The 24,647-nt window shown below is 40.8% G+C and overlaps 1 protein-coding gene across 12 annotated transcripts in view; it reads left to right on the forward strand.

Moving 5' to 3' along the window:
* The window catches only part of LDB2 (LIM domain binding 2), a 383,293-nt gene that overhangs the window by 14,500 nt on the left and 344,146 nt on the right, over positions 1–24,647 (forward strand). The window lies entirely within an intron of this gene.

Genomic DNA, 24,647 nt, shown 5'->3' on the forward strand with positions numbered 1-24,647 from the left:
GCCTGTGACCTTAGATAGATCCTTCCCTCTCCTGAGCCTATTTCCTCTTCTGACAGCTCTGGATTCGAAGAGATATGAACTGCAAGGTATGCTTTCCATCACTATTTTTATTCTGATTCCCATTAGGTGGACTGTCTGCTTCTGTTTTTAATCTCCCCCATGAAACATACAATCAAGGTAAATAACGTGCTCCTGACATTGAGACTCCTGCCCCTTTTCTCCCGCCTCGCTTGCTGAGGGGACCTTGCTGAGTCACTGAAAGATTTTTCTTGCTTTTCCTCACACACTGGCTGGAGCTGGACCACCACTCTGGCCTCCTCACCCTCTGGGCACCATTGTCTTAAAACCTGCACATGAAAGAAGGTCCGGGGATTGTTTTTTCCGGTCTTTATAAAAAACCTCAAAATGCAAATGCAGGATGTCCTAAAATCACAGAGTTCAGAGGGGTCCCAGTACCGTTAGTTTCTTTCTTTTTTTTAAGAAAGGTTAAAATTCATCCGAACCAAGACTAGAAAATAAGCTTAAGGTGTTAGGTTATTCCGAAAAGACTGTTAATGCCTGTTGGCTGAGTGCATTAAACTGCTTTGAAATGATCACTTGTGTGTACTATTTTAAAAGCTGCTTGCTAGGAGGGTTATTTAAACCTGTTTTTTTCCGGACTCAAAACTTCACATTTGTCCGTTGAAAAAAATACTATATTTGAAACAAATAAACATTAGAATATAGTTTGTTATATTTCCAGCCATTCGTCTGAAAGGAAAATATGTCAAGACATTTATAGTTAGAAACTGAAAACTCCACCCTAATTCACTCCATTGTATTTCCAAGGAGCCCAGCCATATATAATATTACCGGGTCTCCTGAGGCCTCCTTGAAGGGATACCAGATACTCTTGGTATAACAAGAGATTGGGGGAGGTGGGGAGAGAATGGCCAGGGAATGGCTTCCAGTCCTAATTGTGTATTTCCTGTGATTTTTTTTTTAATGGAGTTAGGGGAAAAGGAGAGAAAAATGAACTCTGCTGTTACTTTTAGTATGGCTTTGACTTTAAAACCATTTAAAAAGGAACATTCATGGTGGCACCCTGGGGTGTCTAGGATGGGATTGATTGCCTTGGCTCCTTCATCCTTCAATCACCTATTGAGTTTTTTTTTATTATGTGCTCAGTGATGGAGGTCTACCAGGAAGCCCTGCCCTCATGCTCAAAGCCTAGTGGGGAAGATAGCCAGCTGAACGTCTGCTTATGATGGGCAAGACTGGGCTGTTGAGAGCAGCGAGGATGGAAGGCACCCCAGCAGGGACTGTGGCATCAGGACACACACACTCCTGCGCCCGCTTATGCTCTAAGTTGCTTACATTATGGAGTAAATTGTGATCTAAATATTCGTATTTTTAATCTAGAGCACTGCTAACTTTTTGACAACACTGTGTATCCGATGATCTTTAGAGAAATTAAGCTGCTTAAATATCCCAAAACGGGGAGATAAAGTCATGCAGCATTCATACCCCCATGATGGCTGCAGCCAGGTCCCTTAAACTACTATAACCTAAACTGTGGGTGAGGAAGAAGAAAAGGGGACTCTTCTAAGCCTACTTAAAAGCCAAGATATGGCAAAAATAATCTCTTTTTTTTGCCTTAAGCCATGAGAAATTGTCTTTGTGTAGGGTAGAAAATGTCATCCTTACCAAAGAGTTAATCATAGTAATTTTTGTGAAACTTCCAGGTTCTCATTTAATGAATCTTAATTGAAAAAAAATCCCCCTCCTCCAACTATGGTATATAGCTAGACAATACTGAGAGGAGTTTAGGGAAGGAAACAGATCATGCAAAGCCTTGAGTGGTTAGGAATCCATAAAACTGAAGGCAGGGGACTGGATAAGAAAAAAAGCAGTATCTCAAAAATTCAAGATGGGGAACAATGTAATCATACTGTGTATTTATTAAGTATCTGCTGCGTGTCAATCTCCCAGCTGAGTACTTTAACCTTATTGTCTCAGTTAAGTTGCACAGCAGTGCAATAAGTAGGATTATTACCTCTATTTTACAGATGAGGCAACTGAGTCTGAGAGAGGCTTAGTAATTAGCCCAGAGTTTCACAGCAGGCAAGGGTCACACTATGGATTGATCCTGGGTGCACCCAAGGCAAGAACTGATCTTCACCCCGCAATTCCACTAACTCTCCAGATGGTGCCCCACTTTACAGGTGAAGAAACTGAGGCCCAGGGAAGTTCAAGCAGGCCTTGGGTCATAACACGAGGCACAACTGAAGCCTTATCATTGGTGATGGCTTTGGTTCCTTAGTGGGAACCAGCATGTGCACAAAGAGAATCCACCATGAGTTCACATCACCCTGGCCTTCTTGAGGTGTGGGACCACATCTGGCTCATCTTTGTATCAACAACACAGAACACAGGTGCAGAAGAAATGTTCTAGACCTTTCTTGACTCAATAAAGACTATGAGAAAGGAAGCAGGCCCAGAAGTTTAAACACAACTAACTAAGCTCCACACAGACAAGCAAGAGGTCTGTCCTTCCAGGAACAGCAGCCTATAGGTCATGTTTATGTGAATTAGTAAAAGGTCTTCCCTCTGGGTGAGCTTTTTTGTGCAAAGGGAAAGCTTTCTGGTCTTCCTGGCAGACACTAGCCCCAAAGGGCTTGGCAAAGTGCTTGGGATTTCAGTCCCCTCTTCCTATTTCCTTGGCCAACTGCCTTTTTTGCAGTGCGGAAACTGCCCAGATGTACAAATAGGACTATTTTTATTTAATTCAGTCACCCAGTGTCTAACCCAGGACCTGGAATCTGATGGATACTCACTACATATCCATTGAACACATGAAGAATTTTAAAGGCAGTGCTAAATGGTCTACTGTCATTAGAATACAGTGAATACCGTAGAATGTTTAGGCCATGTGTCATGGAAGAGGTTGGATTTGAATTGGTCTTATAAGGGATTATAGGCTTTGGATTTGTTGAGGAAGAAAAAGGGCAACCCAGCTGGAGGGAACAAAAGCCTGAGATGCTGGTCTGGGGCAGGAATAGGATGAGGCTGGCTGCCCTCTGCTCAGGGAAGTCTCTGCAGGTGGGAAGAGAGTTGCATAATTGGGGGAGGCACCATTCTATTCTCACTGCGTTCCATGCTTGGGGCCCACAATCCACAGAATACAGTCATTTTAATGGTATTTTGAAAACATCACTCATGTTGCTGAAAGGAGAATGATTTGGGAGGATTTAATAGCAGATGCAAGAAGACACATTAGAGAAGGATATTACAGTTTTCCAGGTAAAAGATAATAATGAATTGGATCAACTTGAAGCCCGTCAGGGGGGCAGATGAGTGTGGATGGGGCAGTGCTTGGTGATGGATTGGCAGTGAAGGGTGTTGGGTAGGAGAGGTCTCCAGCCTAACTCTAAGGTTACTGGAATAAGTGTAGGGACTCTTTCCAGACTTTATCTCTATCCATTCTTGCCAATAGCATGTATCTGTGTCCTCAAGCCCCAAATCAGTGTGCAGTTCAATGATGTTCACTCTACCTGCTTCCCAGAATCCACTTGAAATAACAGTAACAGCAACCTCCGTGTCCATCCGTTCTGTTAAATTCCTCCGTAGCCTTCTCTGCCTCCCTTGAGCTCTGCATTTCCCAAGCCCCTTCCCTTTACCTACTTTTGATTAGCTTCTACTTTCACAGCATCTTCATCACTTACCAGTTTGTTCAACATTCTTTTTTTTTTTTTTTAAAGCAAAGATTGATTAAGAGTTTATTCTCTTCCCCATTTCTGAGTCTCATTATTTCCCTGTTTCTTCTTGGTTATTAGTGGTCCTGTTTTCTCTGAAGTGCCTTTTGTCTTTGAAAAGCTCTTGTGATTCTCTTAAGCCCATTTGCCGTTTTCCTGGCCTGTCATCCTTTTCCCTATCAACCTTAAGTATGGCATTAGAGTTTTCTTTCATCCCTTCTTCCCTTCTCCAGGTACAACTATAGACACTTGACTGCTCTAAGTTTGCTAAGCAGCGTCTGACTCAACATAGAAGCTCAATAAATATTGGTTAAGTTTGTTCCTTTTCTTGAACGTGCAGACTTTGATGGAACCACTTAAAATGCTCTGGTACACACTCTCTTTTATATTTGTATACATATGTGTATGGCTACCTGAATCCAGGCTTTCCCTGGGGAGACTCACAAAATAATTTAATTCTCTGTGACTCTGTAACAGTGAGGTGGATTTTCACCCATGTCTGTGGGAATACCTCAAAAGTATTGGGTGCTCATCATAAATGTTCAATCAATTCTTATGAGTGAATTTACTTTTCAAATTAGTTGCTAGGTGACTTTTGATGTTTTTGCATAATGATTATGGGTCTCAGTTTCTATATCTGTTAAGTGGCGGTAATCAGGGAATCAAAAAAATTTAGGGACATTTGCAGAGTATGCATATATTCCACATATGGAAACTGTGCTAGACTTCAAAGAAGCAAAGATGGCTAAGACTAGGAATAAGAAGGAAAATAAGATGGTTTGTTGTAATGACCCTTTGAAGATCTAGTTGAAATTTGAAGAACTGTTTGCCCTGGATCGGGAGTGGACCCTAAAGTGAGGTCATTTCTTTCTTTAAACCACATCTGGCCTGTCTCTCTCTAGGTTAATGTTAAAGGTAAGATGAGGTAACATTTGAAAGTGTTTTCAATAAATATAATTACTTTATAAATTCCACGCTGGGAAATTATCATTAAATCAGAGGTTAGAAGATTTATACAATGGATGGGGCATTTGGTGAGTGAAAGGAGATTTTTGAGGACCGATGGAAATAGTTATTTCTGGAAATAGCTTGTTGTTTGCTGATTACTGCTAATTAGCCTCAGTTTAATGCTTTTTCCCTTAAAGTGTTTAGAGATTTGTGATGGGATTATCTATGCAAATTGAATACTTAAAAAAACCCTCTGCAAACCTGTATGCTATATTTATAAACTTTACATTGTACTAAAGTCAGCAAATGTCACAGAATTAAAATCAGTAAATGCAAAAGTGAAGGTTTCCATAGCAACAGTAACTAACCCATATTGCATGTAAAATGGAATGTACATTAGGATTTACATTTAATCGTCTATTAGTAGATAAAAATACTATACAGAGCAGGTGCAATATGGTTACGTTCGGGTGACCCTAGCAGCTCTTTATCTTTTAAACTTCAGGCTTTAGCTACTGTAACTCTTTTGTATCTACCAAATTTTGACTCCTTTAAGGACAATGAGGTACGGAAAATTAGAGGCGACGTTAGGGCAGAAGTATGCATCCCTAGATTTAAATGTAGCAGAACATCATCCTTGCATAAATTATCAATCAACTCAGTAGGTGTTTCAGAGAAAGAAATAGATTCAGAATACTAAATGTTTATGAAATTGTTGCACGAAGCATACTTAAGAATTTCTGTCTCCATAGTTAGTTGAACCAAATGTTCAGTGCCTCTAAAACACGGTAATGCAAGGTGATTTTGTGGCTTTTAATTGGTTGTGGAAAGGCCCATAGGAGGGTGGCAGGACTGGTGGCAAAAACATGGGTCATAGCTCCAGCCCACTACTTCTGTGCACCTGGCCTCCCTCACTGAACTTCAGTGTCCTGCTACCGTGTATCCCTTACCTACTACTAAGTGTTCTCAGTGTCTCCAATTGGAATGGGAGGAAGAGAGTGGGGGGTACTTCATAGACTCTAGATCTCTTTGTTTGGATGATGGTTTGGCTACAGTGTGAGCTGCTTTCATAAGGAATCAGCAGTCCAAAAATTAGGCTCTGCCTTTGACTTTCTTCCTGTCAAGACGGCCTGTCCTTGGCTGTGGCTTGCATAACAGGATATCTTCTTGTTCTGAGGCCTTCCCAGCCCTTCTGGTAGATAGCTCTGTGTCACTGCTGAGAAACAAGCCTCCTCCGTCTCAGTCTAGATCAGGAGATGGCTCTAGATAGAGACTCTTTTATTGAATGAAATTTTCTTTTATAAAATTAGAAGAGATGTTGGTACTGACTAAACGTATGATTCACTCTAAAATGCAGTTGATTTTCAAAAATAACTTTAAGTAAAATTCATCATAAGATTTTCCCCCATAAACTTTAACGGTCTTTAGTATTTCTTGGCTTTGATCTCCACCTCTTTGATACGGTAGATCCTGAGTAGGGCACAGAATCTGCTTTTTATCAAGTAACCATGGTAACTTCTAAAAATTTCTTTTAAAATCAATCCGTTAATTTCGTATGGTGTAAGATGTTAGAATGCGGTTATCTGGCTACAAGATCAGAATTTTGCCACCAGCCCAGAAGCTCTGTCCTAGTCATAACCCTCTTCCTTGTAGAGTATTAAGGGACATTTTTCCTTGTATAGTATTAAGGGACATTCTCGCTTTTATCGTTCTGTTTTCCCTATCAGTTTCAGCAGCTATTTTCAAACTGGTCTGCCTCATATTACAGTGAATACCTGTTGGCTATTTTTGGTTCACTTATTTTCTGGGTCGTCAGATGAGCCATGGCTTCTTTCTGCTTCTCCCTACCCAGACTCTGATATCATGCGTGTCCTGTGGCTGTCAGTGGTCTCTTCCACCTGCCTGTGTCTTAGAGTTCATGTCACTTTTTCTTATCACATAGAATTTTTATTATATACTTACTTAAAAAGTTCTTTCAGACTTTGCCTTGTTTAATCCAATCTCACTCTTGTGCGTATATAAACAGGAATATAAATGAAGTACGTTGTTTAGGTATCCTAAGACTGTTCATATTCAGAGTCTGACTTTGTGTTCTTTTGACTCATAGCTGTCCATGATTTTCCATGTAGTATCATCTCTGGGCCATCAAGAACATTGGTGAGACAGCACACTGCAAAATCACCCATTAAAAACAAAAAAAGCCATTGGTGCTAGGCTCTGAGCAGACTTTCATTATATAGACCTTGACTAATTTTGAATTCCGTGCTCAGGAATGTAGCTTATCTTATTGGATGCACAATCTTCCTGACCCTGACCTTGAACCATTTGATTCTGAGAGGTTCAAGAGCGATCCATTTTGTCTTTCATTTTCTCCCAAATCATTCACACCTAATCTGCAAATTACAATGCTTCTGTTTTTGATATTTGCCCACATGCGATGACAGTGACTGCTTGACAGAGAGGGTAAATTAAAAACATTGTAAAACACGCATTGAGACTTCAGAGCCCAGAGCCATTGATATTGGAAAAAAATGTGCACCTTAGAATTAATATAATTATATACAGAGATATAAATATTTGGGATCTTACTGCATGAATTACTTTGCAACCTGATTTTTCACCTTAAAATATATATTCTAAACATTTTTTCCATTAAATAGGATATAAAAATGGACTTTGAGATATGCATATTTTCCAACCTATGCATTACCATGTTATATATAATCAAAGCGCTTTTGGTCTTGTCATCTAATTTTGTTGTGTTTCCCATGGGTTTTTGATATTGTACAACTCTGTCTGGTTTATGTGGGGAGTTGGAGATATTTTACAGTGATGCTATCATTGTTTATAATAGTCAAAAAATAGAAATAACCCAAATGTCTGTTAACTGGTGAATGGATAAACAAAATGTGGTATATCCATACAATGGGATAGTTTGAAGCCATAAAAAGGAATGAAATCTAATACCTGCTACAGCAAGGATGAATCTCAAAAATATTATGCTAAATAAAAGAAGTCTGTCACCAAAGACCATGTATTATATGATTATGTGGGTGGGATGGGGTGAGAACAGGAGTCCCTGCAATGGGCAGGAGGGAAGTAAGCTGAAAATGGTTGTGGTGATGATTGTGAAAACATGTGCATTTTGTGGCTTGTAGATTATACCTCAATAAAATCATTTAAAAGACCTATTCTGCCACTGCTGCTGTTTTCCCAGAATATTAAGTTTTAAGACTAAACATAGGCTAAATAATATGATATAAAATAATATTAAACAATTTTTTTTAGAAAACTTTTTTAGAACAAAAGATATATATATATATATATATTTTAAGGCATGAGGTAGATTGCTGAAAGCAAAAGGACAAAGACTGGGTTTAGTGACAAAATCTCCAGGTGAATAGAGACTATTGACATCACCAAGGTTAACCACAGGCTGGATGTCAGATTCTCTTTTCAGTCATCCCTCACCCATCCCCGTCCTCTGCTCTAGCACTTTCGATGTTGAGCAGCCCACCTCCTTTTGAGGTAATTCATCCTATTGTCTGAGGTTCCAATTGTTAAAAGGAATAGAAAAGATTAAACTGAAGTTTTTTAGGCACTTTCAGTCACCAGTCATTTTCTAAGCTTGTACAGACCAAGTTCAGTCTTGTATAAGACAATCCTCCACTCTCCAAATATTGGGAGTTAATTAGACCACACCTCTAGGTCTTCTTATCGTTGGACTAAATATTCCTAGGGGATTCAGCTGTTCTTCAAGTGCCCCATAGACATATGTGCCAATCTCCATCACGGCATTTTTACGAACCTACCTCTTGACTCATCTGGCTCCCCATCGGACAGCGAACATCTCTCTGGCCTGATTGCTTTCCATGGCCATTGGGTTGTTAAAGGGACTCTTAGAATGTGGCCTTAGAAGCAGGAAAATTACCCCACAGGTGATCTGGGCAGTCTTGGTTTGAAGACGATGGTTCTTCTCCTTTCCCTTCTTCATTTATAAAAGTCATAAGAAACATAATTGTAGATCTTGTCATCTTTTGCTGAACAATATTGAAAGTAAAGTAATAGTCAGAGGCTAGTTACACAACACTGATCAGAAGCTGTAAAGTCTTTTTTTTTTCTTTCCTTGCACCGATTTCTAGACTACTGGCAAATGTTCCTCTTGATTGTAACACTATGAGAGGGGTCTGGAGTACTGCCTGCATTTACTTGCAACAAAAGATGCCATTAATTTGAGAAGACCTTTTGCACTCATTCATTTTTTCAAAAATATTTGTAAGTACCTGCTATATACCAGGCATCTATTCTCAGTGCAGGGGAAAAAGAAACAATGCCCCCAGAGCAAAGTATGTTTTGTTTTGCTTTGTTTGCCTATTTAGAACTCACAATTCAGTGGAGGAACCAGATGGCAAGCAAGTAAACAGATACATGTATGATATAGTAATAAGTAGTGATAAAATACTATGAAGACAAATAAAGTGGAATTGAGGATAGAGAGCTATGATAGGCACCACTAATGTGATCACTGAAGACCTCTTCGAGAAGATAGCATTTGAGCAGAGACCCAGATTAAGTGTAGGAGTGACACCATTGTTGTGTGGGTAACTGTTTAATGACTGGTTTTCTAAAAAAAAAAAAAATTAAAAAAAGTAAGGAAGCATGTATATACATATATATTTATTATGATTTTAACTGATAGAAATATTTATAGTTTACAGTTTATGAATAATAATAAAATATACAATGCTCTTTATTATAAATTCCATAGAGCCAATTAATTCTCCCCAAATGCTTTCATTGATTTGTGCTGAACCCTTGTATTCATAGGCAAACTATAATTTTAATTGACAAGAGTAGTTCTGATATGAAAGTTGGCTGATACTTTCTTTCACATTAATGAATAAAAAGGAAGTGAAACAACAGAGATGAATATCTAAGTTTCTCTCCTTCATCAATGGCATGAGTTACTTCTCTTTTGAATAAGATAGTGGTTTTCAAATACTGGAAGAATATTTCCTCAAGTGTGCTATTCACAGTGTAATGGCTACCGACAAAGCACACTTTTATGCTTAGTCTGCAGTATCAGTGTTTTTGTCCATCACTTTTGTAAGTCTAGACAATCGGCAAAACAAAAATATCAAGCCCTGATGTGTAGCACTGTCCAGTTTCTGTGGTATAAATACTCTGACTATGGCCAATTTCAAGCTACCAACATGAAGTTACTAAACATGGCATTGGGAAGAGCTGCCCACATGACAGGGGAAAGATCCATCATGTAGGTACAATAGACATGAATAACCTCAAGAGCTCAGTAGTAGCAAGATGGAGCAAAATAATTTGGAAGTTTTGAGCATTTATCACAGTTGTTTTTAATATAACTTATTGAACTGGAAATTAACAACTGTCTCACAAAATTCCTGAAGATGTAGCATAGGAGAGCTGATCTGAGCTGGTTGTAGCACACTGCAGAGTGAGGTATGTGGACATTTGAGGGAAGGCAGGGAAGTGGGGTGTGGGAAGGCCCTCAGGTGGGAAAGCCAGGGGGTCGGTGTTGTGGATACAGAGTAGACGTGAGGAGGGAGGTGAGCAGCAGAGATAGTGGGGCCTGATCAGAAGGGGTCTTTGAGCCTGGTGGATGGGTCATTTTAAGGGGAGTGGGATTGACCACTGAGAACCATGCTCTCCAGGTGAGACTACCCTCCATTGGCACACACCATCCTTAGCGGAGATGACAAGCCCCTACGTGACTTTGGAGGAGCCACTTATCTCCTGGCTGTCACTTTTCTTATCCAAGATTAGGAAGTTGGACTAATGTGACATTCAGGCTTCCTTCCAATTCTAACAATCTCTGAATCTGGATAAGACTTACAATCCTTTTCTTATGTTGAATGGAGCGGGTCCTGCTGCATCTTGACTGTCTGTGTGGAGATCCCTGGGCTTTCTCAGCATGTCCGCCATATTGATAAGGGTATGGTTCGTTTTCCAAACACCGTGAACCCACTGCATCTTCTGCATCTGATAGCCCCAGTAGCTATCTTGTAAAAATCCCAGTGACTTGTTTTTTCCAGTTAAGCACCCGGGGACGGTGTGGAGCAGCCCCATTCATTCCCGGTGTTGTTGGCTGGCATTCCAGCTTGGGCACCAGCTCACATCAGCTCATGTCACTGTCACTCTGAACGAACAAGTTCCCAAAGACTGAGATGCCTAGTTAAGAAAAGGTTGCAGGTAGGGAAACAGACTCAAAGAACTTTCTGAGCACCGTTCTTGAATCTCCACATTAATCTTCTAGACCACTTCCAAATTTGGAACCGAAAAGCTGGGTATTCTTCTGATTGTTAAGATGTAGGATGATTGAAGGTATCGCTGGGGAAAGTGAACATCTGTGTATCAGTTATGACCAGCTCCAGACTCAAGGGAGGAAGCATGTGAACTGTACCCTTGTGACTTAGGAATGTCTGGCATCAATAAGAATTATCATTTTTAGAAACACCCATAGTGTAGTGGTTAAGATTTCAGGCTGTAGGACCAGACTGTCTGCATTTGGATTCCAGGCCAATCATTCCTCGGACAAGTTACCCAACTGTCTGAGTCCATTTCGTCATTTTGAAATACCAGGTGATCGTGACAATAGCCACCTTATCAGGCTGTTATGAGAACTAGGTGAACTAATACTGTTACATAGTGTTCATATAACATGGTAGTTTTAGAAGCCTCATCATACCTATGAGTTCACTTTCTCTTTAGAACAACCCCTGTCTTAGTCAGTTTGGGCTGCTAAACAAGAGTGTGTGGCCTAAACAACAAGTATTTATTTCTCACAGATCTGGAGGCTGGGAAGTCCAGGATCGAGACACTGGCAGATCTGGTGTCTGAGGAGATGCACCTCCTGGCTTGTGGATAGCTGCCTTCTAGTTGTCCCTTCACGTGGCTGAGAGAGCAGGCTCTAGTTTAGTCTCTTTCTTCTGGCAAGGACACTAATCCTATCAAGAGGGCTCCACCCTCTTATCACCTTCCCAAAGGCTTCATCTCCAAATACCATCACACTGTGAGATTAAGATTTCAACATATGAGTTTTGAGGGGATACAACATGAAGTCCACAACAGCCCCCCTCCCGAAAGAAGGTTGGTTAGTATCACCACCTCCATTTCAAAGGGGTCAGCATAGCATGATCTACTTTTCCCCAAACTTCAGTAATTTGCGAACTATTTTTTAGGATTTTTGCCATTTGTGTACTAGAATTCTACCTCTGGAGCTGACCTGCCTGAGCTTAATTTCCAATTTAAATCATTTTACTACTTATGAGTGTCTTTGGGGAAGTTAATTCACCTCTCCAGGCTTCGGCTTCCTCACCTGATGAAAGGGGGTAATAACAACAACAACAATAATAATAATATAACAATGATAACCACGCCCACCTCATAGTGTGGTTGAGAATTAAATGAAACAATGAGGCACTTAGCATGATACCTGACCAATGGTAGTACCAGTCATCACCACCAACATTTTCATCCTCCTCTTCATCAATATCGTCCTCGTCACCATCATGACCATTATCATCCCATGAGAGGAAACAGGGCTTCAAGGAGGTGAAGGGACTGGGCTAAAGAAAAGCATCGAGGTGAAGGGACTGGGCTAAAGAAAAGCATCAAGGTGAAGGTCCTGGGCAGGCAGTGCCCCATGTGACCAAGAAATGCTTCTGTGTTACACTCTCCATGATTATGACCACGTTGGTCTTCATCCTCTGAGAGGATCTGGCCCTTCTCAAAAGACTCCTTTGTTTGACTGACTATGAAACAATGCAGTGAAGAAGGCATTGAGCCTAGAGTCCAAGTTCTGCTTTTAATTCTGTCTCTTCATTGATTAACCTTGAGAATGACCTTAGGCAATTCACTTCCCTTTGAGGCTCAGTTTCTTCATCTGGCAAATGAGGGTGTTAGTCTTGACAGCCTCTGTAGTCTCTCCAAATGTTACAATGGTCTTTTATTTATTAGATTTAGTTGATTTATATACTTATGTATTTATTTTATTTATTAAATGTACTCTTAAGGTTAATAAAGTAATATAAAGTAGTGTACAGAATTTAGAAAAGTAAAGGAAAACTATCACTTATTATTGCATCACCTAAGTTTCGTATTTGTCTATTTTACCCCAGTCCTTTCTGGTGTGGTTGTAAAGTGTGTTACTTTGTAACCTACATTTTCATTAACCTTGCATCAAGTGTATTTTCCATATTGATGCCTTTTTGGGTATTGATTGTTTTTAAATGGCAGTTAGGGAAAAAATTCTGCACAATCACCTTCCTTTTTCTCCAGCTCTTATCACCCAGTCCTCTGTAGATATCCTGTTTGGCTAGAACAACAGTTATTATACTTCCATGTGGCGATAAGGCCTTTGAAGGAAAATAAAATGGGATAAGGGGTTGGGGAGTGACTGGGATGGGGGTAGCTGATTTAGGAAGGGTGATGGGGGGAAATCTCTGAGCAGAGGCCACCTGCAGGAAGTGGAGGCATGGATCATGTAAAGGTCTGGGGCAAGAATATTCTAGGCAGAGACAGCAGCAAGCACAAATGTGAGAATGAGTTTGGAGTGTTCATGGGGCAGTGAGAAGGCCAGCATGGCTGGAAGCATGAGTGGAAGATTCCATCCTTGAGCTCTCTGGGACACATGCCCCTACCCTTCCTTTTTCCAAAGTCAAATTGGATCGTTCCCAGAGTGACTGGAGACAGCCACGTGGTGGAATGCTGACTCATATACTCTTAGTCAACTGCTCTTTTGGTGTGAGGCTGATTTGGCTGAAAGGGAAAGAGGGGAGTTGGAGATGCTTCCCCTCCACCTGAAGGGTTGGCTTCACAGACGAGGACACATTTTTGGAGGCTGCAGTCTCCCCACCATCCCTGGGGCTGGCTGTGGAGACTCTCTGGATGCATGTCCAGCAGGGCATGTGGAGCTGAGTTTGCTGCCGGGCCAGTCCCGAGTCCCTGAATATCAGAAACATTAGCCGAGTCACAGAGAGTTCCTACCTGTGCAGAATACAGAGGCTTCCTGCAACAGGGCTGAGGGCAGCGGTTTCTGAATACTGCTCAGTGGGGCCCAAGGGGATCTCAAGATGGCCAAGTGAACTCTAGGCATAGACCATTTTTAAAGAGATGGTTATGGTTCCTCAGTTTCTGTCTTTGTGGCAGTTTTCTTTATATTTCTGTTTTCTTTGTATTCTTTGTATTGCCTGAGGGGGACCTTTCATACTCTGTGGATAATTACCTACCCTAATCTTTAGTCTTTACATTTTACTTGAGTTTAACATTTGCTGTATTAATTTGGCACCAAAGTGAGTAGAGGTTTAAGGCATAATCTTGGATGTGCAAAGAAAGTCCAAGAGACAGATTATATTTGAAGGAGTTTCCATTCTTATATCTGAAAGTCAGATTGGATTTTGATGTGATGAATCACTCTTTGACTCTCTTCTGGGTTTGTTTACCAGTTTTGCCCTTAAAACATGTGCACTGGATCCTTAGAATGAAGATCTAATACAATTGTAGAATAGAAAAGAGTAGTGTAGATTCATCAGGTTAGACTAGCTACTGTAAGAAAAACTTCAGAATTTCAGTGCCTTCATAAAGTAAATTTGCTTTTTTTTTAACCCCTCTTCCTCTCTCTCACTCCTGTGACAATCCCCGTGGGTTCGTGGGAGGAGGGTTGGGACTCTGATCCACTTGATGGTTCTGGGACCTCTTCATTGAGCAGCTCTGCTGCCTCTCTTGCCCAGGGCTTCCCTTGGGTCCTCTGCATACAACCAGCCAACAACCAAAGAGAGTGAGGGTGGTGGAGGGGGTCTGAGAGCCAGGCCTAGAAGTGGTGCACGTCACTCCTCTCGCCTCATTGGACAGAACACGGTCACATGCTTGCATGTGGCAGGTGATAAGTAAGAATAAAACTTCTCTGGCCCAAACCAAGACCTCATGAGGCAGAAGAGCTGAATATGAGGCCAAGCGATCTGCATTGTAATAGGCCACCCAGCCTATGCTTTCAACACCCTGATGTTTCAGATTCACTGGCTGAGAAAGCAGGGGCTGAAGTTATATAGAAGTAAACATGACAAATGCTCCCCTTGTCGTGCCTTCTCTACCTCTGGCACCTTTTCAAAGAGGAATTAAATTAATAACTTGTTGATTTGTAACTCTTGCCTTTTAAGCATGTAAGCTCTCAGCACGCTGGATGTCAGAATCATTAGTCAGTACATCAATACTCTTAAGGAGTCTACTCAATTAACGAATGAAGCAATGCCAAGGTTGTTTCTTCGCTGTCCTTGGCTGGCCGGGGCTGGTGCCCTCTGTGACTGGAACCATGCAGGCTGCCTGGGAAGGGCTGGTGATGGATGGCCTCTCTGCTTAGCTGCCTGTGACCCTCGGTATCCTCTTCCCTTTCCTCATCCTCTTCCTTTTCCTGGTGACCAATCTCTGCAGGGCTTGGCATCCTTATAAGCGTTACACAAAGAACTTCAAATTTGCTGGACTTCGGGGGCGGAGAACTGTGGCATTGTTCCTATTTCTCCTGTTATCGTTTGCTTTAATAATTCCAATTTCCTTATATTCCCGTGGGAAACGGGAAGCCTTTTAAAAGACTACTGTCGGTGGCAAACAGTGTGGGTTGCAGATAGCACTGTTTGGAGAGAAATCCCCCACGGCCAGAGCTGGAGGCTCTTTGATTCACACAAGATAGGGCTGTTTCTATAGTTACACTGGTATCAAACTTGTATTCCCAACTCCAAGCACTTAAGGGAAGAATCTATAATAACCCAAAATGGGAAAAATGGAAAGTTCCTCAAAAGAAAGAGATTTTAAGGTTTTTAGGTCTAATTCTGTATATTAAATGTGTGAAGATCGTATAGCCCAGAAAGTGAGCCCATTCTTGTCAAATAATTTTCATAGATTGGTGAGAACAGCAAGATAGAGGAACTTTTCATTAAGAACTTGTTAGGTGGCAGCCACCTGAAGTCCTTTACTTCTCATAACACCCATGTGAGGAAGGCTTCAATGTGCCCATCCTACAGAGGAGGAAACTGAGGTCTCAGGTAGTTAGGTAGCTTGATGGAGTCTGATTCTGGGGCAACTGAGCAAGGAATCGATTCAATTCAATTCTAATAGTTATTGAGCACCTGTGGAGTGTTCACAGCTGATGTATGGGTTTAGGAAGGTGAATTCATGTAGTCTTTGTCTGTGAAGACAGGAACAGCATTGCAGGCAGAGGGAACAGTATGTGCAAAGGAGGAGTAGCGATGCATAGTGTGTCTGCGAAGTGTCCACTGCTACCATGTGGCAGGAGTATCAGGGTTGGGACTGATATCATGTCTGGAGGCCACACAAAGCTGTCTGTGATTTTATAGCCAATGAGAAAAAGACTTGAGAGTTTTAAAGCTGGGGTTCAGAGGCTTCCCTGGTGGCGCAGTGGTTAAGAATCCTCCTGGTGGCGCAGGGGACACGGGTTCGAGCCGTGGTCCGGGAACATCCCACATGCCGTGGAGCAACTAAGCCCGTGCGCCACAACTACTGAGCCTGTGCTCTAGAGCCCGTGCGCCACAACTACTGAGCCTGCGTGCCACAACTACTGCAGCCCGCGCACCTATAGCCCGTGCTCCACAACGAGAGAAGCCACCGCGGTGAGAAGCCCGCGGACCACAACAAACAGTAGCCCCTGCTCGCCACAACTAGAGAAAGCCTGTGCGCAGCAACGAAGAACCAACGCAGCCAAAAATAAATAAATAAATAAATAAATTTATAAAAGTAAAGTTATTAAAAAGGTAATAAAAGAATATTTTTAAAAAAAGCTGGGGTTCCGCATAATACCTGTGATTAGTAGGAGGGCTGGTATTACCGAGAAAGTTAGAAGTGAATGGAGTCATCTGGGCCTCAGCACAACCTCAGTCCTCAGGGGAACAGAAGAGTTATCACCCACCCTGTATTCTTTGAACATCTGTAGCTCCGGCTTTCACCCGGGGGTGAGTTTGCCTCACCAAGAACACTCGTCAATGTCTGGAGACATTTCAGTTGTCACAACTAGAAGGGAGAGCTACTGACATCTAACAGGTAGAGACCAGGGATGGTGCTAAACATCAGACAACGTACAGGACAGTCCCCCACAGCAGAGAATTAACCAGCCCCAAATATCAGTGGTGCCAAAGCTGAGAAACTCTGACTGACAGTGATTCAGGCTAAAACTGGCTGAGTGTTGACTGAAATTCACAATCCCCACATTTTTTTCTCATCTCTTTTGATCAACTTAGTGAGTCTGTACTTGAGTTTTCTTATCTGTAAAGTAGATATAAGATAATAGAAAGAATCCAGTTGTACGACAATTTTATCAACTGTCCAGTGATTATTTTTCAATATATATGTTCTTTATAGACTCATAGTCAAGCAAGCAAGGGAGAAACCCTCCTTACCCTAATGAAGGTAATTGCATGGGGTGGGGGGGAAAGGTGGTTCTTCTAAGTTAACATGCCTATTACATTTAAACAAGTTAAAGTTCCTTGTTTCAGGACTAATGCCTGCTTTTTTGGCAAGTTACTTTAGATTGATTTTCTTTGTAGCTGTAGTTATACCCCTGGGGTATCTAGTATTTTCCACTGGGAAGATATGGATCCATGTGGTAAAGAACAACTGTGTTGCCAAGGTCAATATATTGCTGGATATGAAATAAATTCACCAAGCGTGACTTAGTCCACAAATGTGAGATCACTGCCAATATTGCTTCAGCATTATAGAGTCTCTCATTGGATAGGCTGGTCATGAAACTAGTGCTCTTTGAATGAGATCTTTTTAGAACACTCTGTCAAGGAACCATAGAGCATTTGGATGGACGGGACCACTGATTTTGTTCAGTCTACCTGTATTTTTACAGATGAACAAACTGGGGACCAGAGACGTTGAATGATTTGCCTGAGGTCACACACCTGATAGGCGGCAGCCCTTAGGTCCTGTTTCTGAGGATGTAGGCATTTAAAAACCACTTGCACCATGCCGGCATTCTCTGTATTCAGAGATGAGCAGGTGTCCTTTCCTTCTAGGTTGAGCAGAGGTGGATCACTTTGATTGAGATTTGGGGTCTCTATCTAACATAGAGATACTCATGGAACTGGAAGAATTGCATATCTGCTCATATGAGAGGAATACTTTGTTTTCTTTGTGACAGTGGGTCTCCTTGTGCCTAAAGGATCAAGGCTCCAAATTGGTCTGGAAAGGCTTTCACGGCCCTTTTTAAATAAGTCCCATTTGTATTTCAATGGTATAGGAAAGAACAGGTAAAGGATCCGCAGCCCCTGTGGGGCTGGCAGATAATTTTACTTTGCAGGCTACCAAAACCCATCTGTCTTTCTCAGTGTTTGTCTCAGCAGAAATCCGTAGTTAGGAAGATCCTTTGTGGCTAAGTTAGGGCTTTGGAGAATTTCACTCTGTGTGCATTTTCCCCATGTTTACAGTACAGCAAGGGCCATGCTGCCAGACAGGCCTGGGCCTTTGAATCCTGTCTCTATGACTGAGTGGCTTCTCTGAGAGGTTTTCTCATCTGTCAAATGGGGATAATTATAGTACCTGTCTCCAAGTTGGAGATGATTAAATTTTTTAAAATTTGCATTAAGCATTTTGCACAGTGCCTGAAAAATTTTAAGAGCTCAATATATATTAGCTATGATTATAATTTTAATATTGCTATTATTATTATTTCATTATGAAATGTATCTGACACAAAGCAGGTTTTCAACAAAGGTTACTTCTTTTTTTCTTTTCAAATAACTCCTCTGCTACTAAGTGACACATGGCCCAGAAAAAGGCACCCTCCGCTCTAGACCTTAACTTCCTATTTTGAATGAAATGAAGATGGCACCTCCCAACTCTGCACATTCTCTGTAATGAGTCTCTGAGTCTGTGATTCTGGTCACACCACAGTTCAAGAATCCAAAGTGACAGCAGCAGGGAAAATGGATGTGAAAGTATTGAGGATGCAGAGAACATTTCTCATGATGTTGATTTGGCTGTGAAGGCTCACCCCGTAATCAAATAAGAATAATCAGGAGGGGAAAAAAGAAATGAGGCATTGTGGCCGCTTCAGCATTGATTGCCATACTGCTTATGACTTTCATAATGCAGTTTAATATGTGGTTAACTGGCTCTGGTACCGGGGTGAATCACCCACACACACAACCAGTCTGGGCAACAAGAATGGGATCCTTGCTCTGTGTAGCCCTTACTCAGGGAAGTCTGTTGATCTCAAGTTAAAGTAGCAAAATGTTTCAAGGACAAGTCATTTCTCTTATTTGCAGCGTAGAGATCAGTAGTCAGACTTCCAGGGATCAGAGGACACACCTGTGACTTACTGAGAGTGTCATCACACCACTTTTCTTAGCTCAGTTTCCTCATCTGTAAAATGGGAAATCGTCACAGTCTTGGGGTGTGACAGTACTGTCTATGTTCTACTGATGTATAGTACAGTGCCTGACACATAGGAATCGCCAGAAATGCTATTTTCTTATTATTTGTTTTTTAAAAATGTAGTGATTTAGCAGGGTTCTATCTGAGGCCTCTTTTTGTTTAAAACATTTATGATTTCAAGTTTGGAGGGTTGGTTGATCACAGGGCAGTTAGCAAAATCTTTTAATGGATTAAAAAAAAAAGACAACCTTCAAAAACATGGGCAACGATACAGAAAGAATTGTCTATTGACGCAGTTTGTAGAATTCAATAAATATTGTATCAGGTCCAGGATGGAAAAAGGATGTTGCCGAAATCATTGTGATGTGATAGTCTAAAAAAATAAACCCAACAATAGGCCAGTGTGCTGGCCAGCAGGAAGCCCCAACAATACCCCACCTTTTTCCTGTACCTTTACCCGGAGTTCCTTCCAGGCGACACAGATAACCGATGGGTGATAAAGTTGCGGACTGGGTTTGGTGCCAGAGGAGAATGGAAGAATGAGTGTCAAATTGTTATCTGATCAGAAAATGGACTTAGCAAAGACCCTTCCCAAGCTGTGTTTAAGAAAGTCCCTCGTGGGGGGAAAAGTCCTTTTTTTTCACCTGAGAGGTCCCTCTGAGTCACGGTGACGCACCGAGACTCAGCTCGCCAGGAAGAGGAGCACCACCGTCTCCATGACCCTTTATTGCATCCTACACAGAGCCTCTGTTGTCCGCGATGATGTCGATAGTAATTTCTCTCATTTATAGAGAGCACCGAGCTTTCAGCGTGCTTGCCCATCCCTTATTCCTTCTAGCTCTGTAGGCAATTCCTGGCTTTGACTATTACCACCATGATTTATGTAGAGCTGGGAACCTGGGCAAACGACTCATGCCCTCTGAGGCTCAGTTTCCTCATCTGCAAAGTGGGAGATAACAATCATATCAATCTCATTGGGTTGTTGTTGAGATTATGTGAGATAATGCAGGCAGAGTGTTTAGCAACATGCCTGGCATTTCTTGCTATAGTCTAATAATGAAATAAACAGTAATTATCATTAATAACAATCCTGTAAGGGGCAGTATTTTCTCCATTTTAGAAGTGAGAAAACTGAGGTTCCTTCCATTAATATATTTTTTGAGTAGCCGTGTTCCACGCACTATTTTAGGTTGGGCTGAGGTGAGAGAGGTTGTAAACAAATAAACATATAAAAACAAGACGTACTGGGTTCTGATAAGTGATATGAAGAAGGTAAATCTGAGGATGGGAAGAGAGGATGAGGGAGATGGTGGCGGTGGTCTTCTTGATTAGATAGGATGATCAGGGATAGTCTGTCTGAGGAGGGGACATTTTAGCAGAGACCTCCATGAAACGGAAGAATGGGCCTTGCCAACATCTCAGGGAAGAGCATGCAGGCAGAGGGAACGGCCTGTGCAAAGGCTCTGCAGCAGGAGTGTCTTCATCTGTCAGGGGAGTGGCAAAGACCCCTGGGTGCAGAGTGAGCCAGGACCTCATTAGGAGACAAGGTCAGGTCAAATGAAATCAGGCTTTGAAGGCCCTGGTGAAGATTTGCAGTTCTGTCCAGTGGCAGGCCACTGGAAGCTTCTGAGCAGAAGTTTTGATCTGAACTGAACTTTGTATAAAGCTCACCCTGGATCCCATGGAGGGAACGGGTTGAAGGTGGATAAGATGGGAGCGGGTACATCAATCTGAAGACTTTTTCAATTCTGACAAGCAATGATGGCTTCTTGGACAAGAACAGTAGCAGTTACAACACTGTAAATCAACTATACTTCAATAAAATTTAAAAAATAGTAGCGGTGGAGTCGGTTGAGTTGGTGACAGATGGTAAGGAATAAAAAGGGAGCATGAGAGCCATTCATTCTTTTTCTTTTTTCCTTTTTTAAAAAAAATTTTATTTTATTATTTTTTTTTAACATCTTTATTGGAGTATAATTGCTTTACAATAGTGTGTTAGTTTCTGCTGTATAACAAAGTGAATCAGCTATACATATATATACATCACCATATCTCCTCCCTCTTGCCTCTCCCTCCCACCCTCCCTATCCCACCCCTCTAGGTGGTCACAAAGCACCGAGCTGATCTCCCTGTGCTATGCAGCTGCTTCCCACTAGCAATCTATTTTACATTTGGTAGAGTATATATGTCCATGTCACTCTCTCAGTTCAGCCCAGCTTACCCTTCCCCCTCCCTGTGTCCTCAAGTCCATTCTCTATGTCTGCGTCTTTATTCTTTATTCCTGTCCTGCCCCTAGGTTCTTCAGAAAAAAAAAATTTTTTTTGATTCCATATATATGTGTTAGCATACGGTATTTGTTTTTCTCTTTCTGACTTACTTCACTCTGTATGACAGACTCTAGGTCCATCCACTTCACTACAAATAACTCAGTTTCATTTCTTTTTATGGCTGAGTAATATTCCATTGTATATATGTGCCATATCTTCTTTATCCATTCATCTGTCAATGGACACTCTAGGTTGCTTCCATGTTCTGGCTATTGTAAATAGAGCTGCAATGAATATTGTGATACATGACTCTTTTTGAATTATGGTTTTCTCAGGGTATATGCCCAGTAGTGGGATTGCTGGGTCTTATGGTAGTTCTATTTTTAGTTTTCTGAGGAACCTCCATACTGTTCTCCATAGTGGCTGTATCAATTTACATTCCCACCAGCAGTGCAAGAGGGTTCCCTTTTCTTCACACCCTCTCCAGCATTTATTGTTTGTAGATTTTTTGATGATGGCCATTCTGACAGGTGTGAGGTGATACCTCATTGTAGTATTGATTTGCAGTTCTCTAATGATTAGTGATGTTGAGCGTCCTTTTATGTGTTTGTAGGCATTCTGTATATCTTCTTTGGAGAAATGTCTATTTAGGTCTTCTACTCATTTTTGGATTGGGTTGTTGGTTTTTTTGATATTGAGCTGCCTGAGCTGCTTGTATATTTTGGAAATTAATCCTTTGTCAGTTGCTTCATTTGCAAATATTTTCTCCCATTCTAAGTGTTGTCTTTTCCTCTTTTTTATGGTTTCCTCTGCTGTGCAAAAGCTTTTAGGTTGCATTAGGTCTCATTTGTTTATTTTTGTTTTTATTTCCATTTCTCTAGGAGGTGGATCTTACTGTGATTTATGTCATGCAGTGTTCTGCCTCCTCTATTTATAGTGTCTGGTCTTACATTTAGGTCTTTAATCCATTTTGAGTTTATTTTTGTGTATGGTGTTAGGGAGTGTTCTAATTTCATTCTTTTACATGTAGCTGTCCAGTTTTCCCAGCACCACTTATTGAAGAGGCTGTCTTTTCTCCACTGTACATTCTTGCCTCCTTTATCAAAAATAAGGTGACCATATGTGCGTGGGTTTATCTCTGGGCTTTTTATCCTGTTCCATTGATCTATATTTCTGTTTTTGTGCCAGTACCATACAGTCTTGATTAGTGTAGCTTTGTAGTATAGTCTGATGCCCAGGAGCCTGATTCCTTCAGCTCCGTTTTTCTTTCTCAAGATTTCTATGGCTATTTGCAACCTTTTGTGTTTCCATACAAATTGTAAAATTTTTTGTTCTAGTTCTGTGAAAAATGCCATTGGTAGTTTGACAGAGATTGCATTGAATCTGTAGATTGCTTTGGGTAGTATAGTCATTTTCACAATATTGATTCTCCCAGTCCAAGAACATGGTATATCTCTGCATCTGTTTGTATCATCTTTAATTTCTTTCATCAATGTCTTATAGTTTTCTGCATACAGGTGTTTTGTCTCCTTAGGAAGGTTTATTCCTAGGTATTTTTTTCTTTTTGCTGCAGTGGTAAATGAGAGTGTTGCCTTAATTTCTTTCTCAGATTTTTCATCATTAGTGTATAGGAATGCAAGAGATTTCTGTGCATTAATTTTGTATCCTGCTACTTTACCAAATTCATTGGTTAGCTCTAGTAGTTTTCTGGTAGCATCTCTAGGATTCTCTATGTATAGTATCTTGTCATCTGTAAACAGTGACAGTTTTACTTCTTTTCCGATTTGGATTCCTTTTATTTCTTTTTCTTCTCTAATTGCTGTGGCTAAAACTTCCAAACTATGTTGAATAATAGTGGTGAGATTGCACAACCTTGTCTTGTTCCTGATCTTAGTGGAAATGGTTTCAGGTTTTCACCATTGAGAATGATGTTGGCTGTGAGTTTGTCATATATGGACTTTATTATGTTGAGGTAAGTTCCCTCTATGCCTACTTTCTGGAGGGTTTTTATCATGAATGGGTGTTGAATTTTGTCAAAAGCGATTTCTGCATCTATTGAGATGATCATATGTTTTTCTCCTTCAATTTGTTAATATGTTTTATCACATTGATTGATTTGCGTATACTGAAGAATCCTTGCATTCCTGGTATAAACCCACCTTGATCATGTTGTATGATCCTTTTAATGTGCTGTTGGATTCTGTTTGCTAGTATTCTGTTTAGGATTTTTACATCTATGTTCATCAGTGATATTGGCCTGTAGTTTTCATTTTTTGTGACATCTTTGTCTGGCTTTGGTATCAGGGTGATGGTGGCCTTGTAGAATGAGTTTGGGAGTGTTCCTCCCTGTGCTATATTTTGGAAGAGTTTGAGAAGGACAGCTGTTAGCGTTTCTCTAAATATTTGATAGAATTCACCTGTGAAGCCATCTGGTCCTGGGATTTTGTTTGTTGGAAGACTTTTAATGACAGTTTCAATTTCAGTACTTGTGATTGGTCTGTTTATATTTTCTATTTCTTCCTGGTTCAATCTCGGAAGGTTGTGCTTTTTCTAAGAATTTGTCCATTTCTTCCAGGTTGTCCATTTTATTGGCATATAGTTGCTCGTAGTAATCTCTCATGATCCTGTGTATTTCTGCAGTGTCAGTTGTCACTTCTCCTTTTTCATTTCTAATGCTATTGATTTGAGTCTTCTCCCCTTTTTTTTTTTGTTGATGAGTCTGGCTAATGGTTTATCAATTTTGTTTATCTTCTCAAAGAACCAGCTTTTAGTTTTATTGATCTTTGCTATTGTTTTCTGCATCTTTTTCATTTATTTCTGATCTGATATTTATGATTTCTTTCCTTCTGCTAACTTTGGGGTTTTTTTGTTCTTCTTTCTCTAATTGCTTTTTGTGTAAGGTTACGTTGTTTATTTGAGATTTTTTTTTGTTTCTTGAGGTAGGATTGTGTTCCTATAAACTTCCCTCTTAGAACTGGTTTTGCTGCATCCCATAGGTTTTGAGTCATCATGTTTTCATTGTCATTTGTTTCTAGGTATTTTTTGATTTCCTCAGTGATCTCTTGGTTATTTATTAGCGTATTGTGTAGCCTCCATGTGTTTGTAGTTTTTACAGATTTTTTTCCCATAATTGATAGCTAGTCTCATAGTGTTGTGGTTGGAAAAGATACTAGATACAATTTCAGTTTTCTTAAATTTACCAAGGCTTGATTTGTGACCCAAGTTATGATCTATCCTGGAGACTGTTCCATGAGCATTTGAGAAGCACTTGAGAAGA

This window comes from Balaenoptera borealis (genome assembly GCF_965194805.1).
Source record: "Balaenoptera borealis genome assembly, chromosome: 4".
NCBI classification, from domain to species: domain Eukaryota; kingdom Metazoa; phylum Chordata; class Mammalia; order Artiodactyla; family Balaenopteridae; genus Balaenoptera; species Balaenoptera borealis.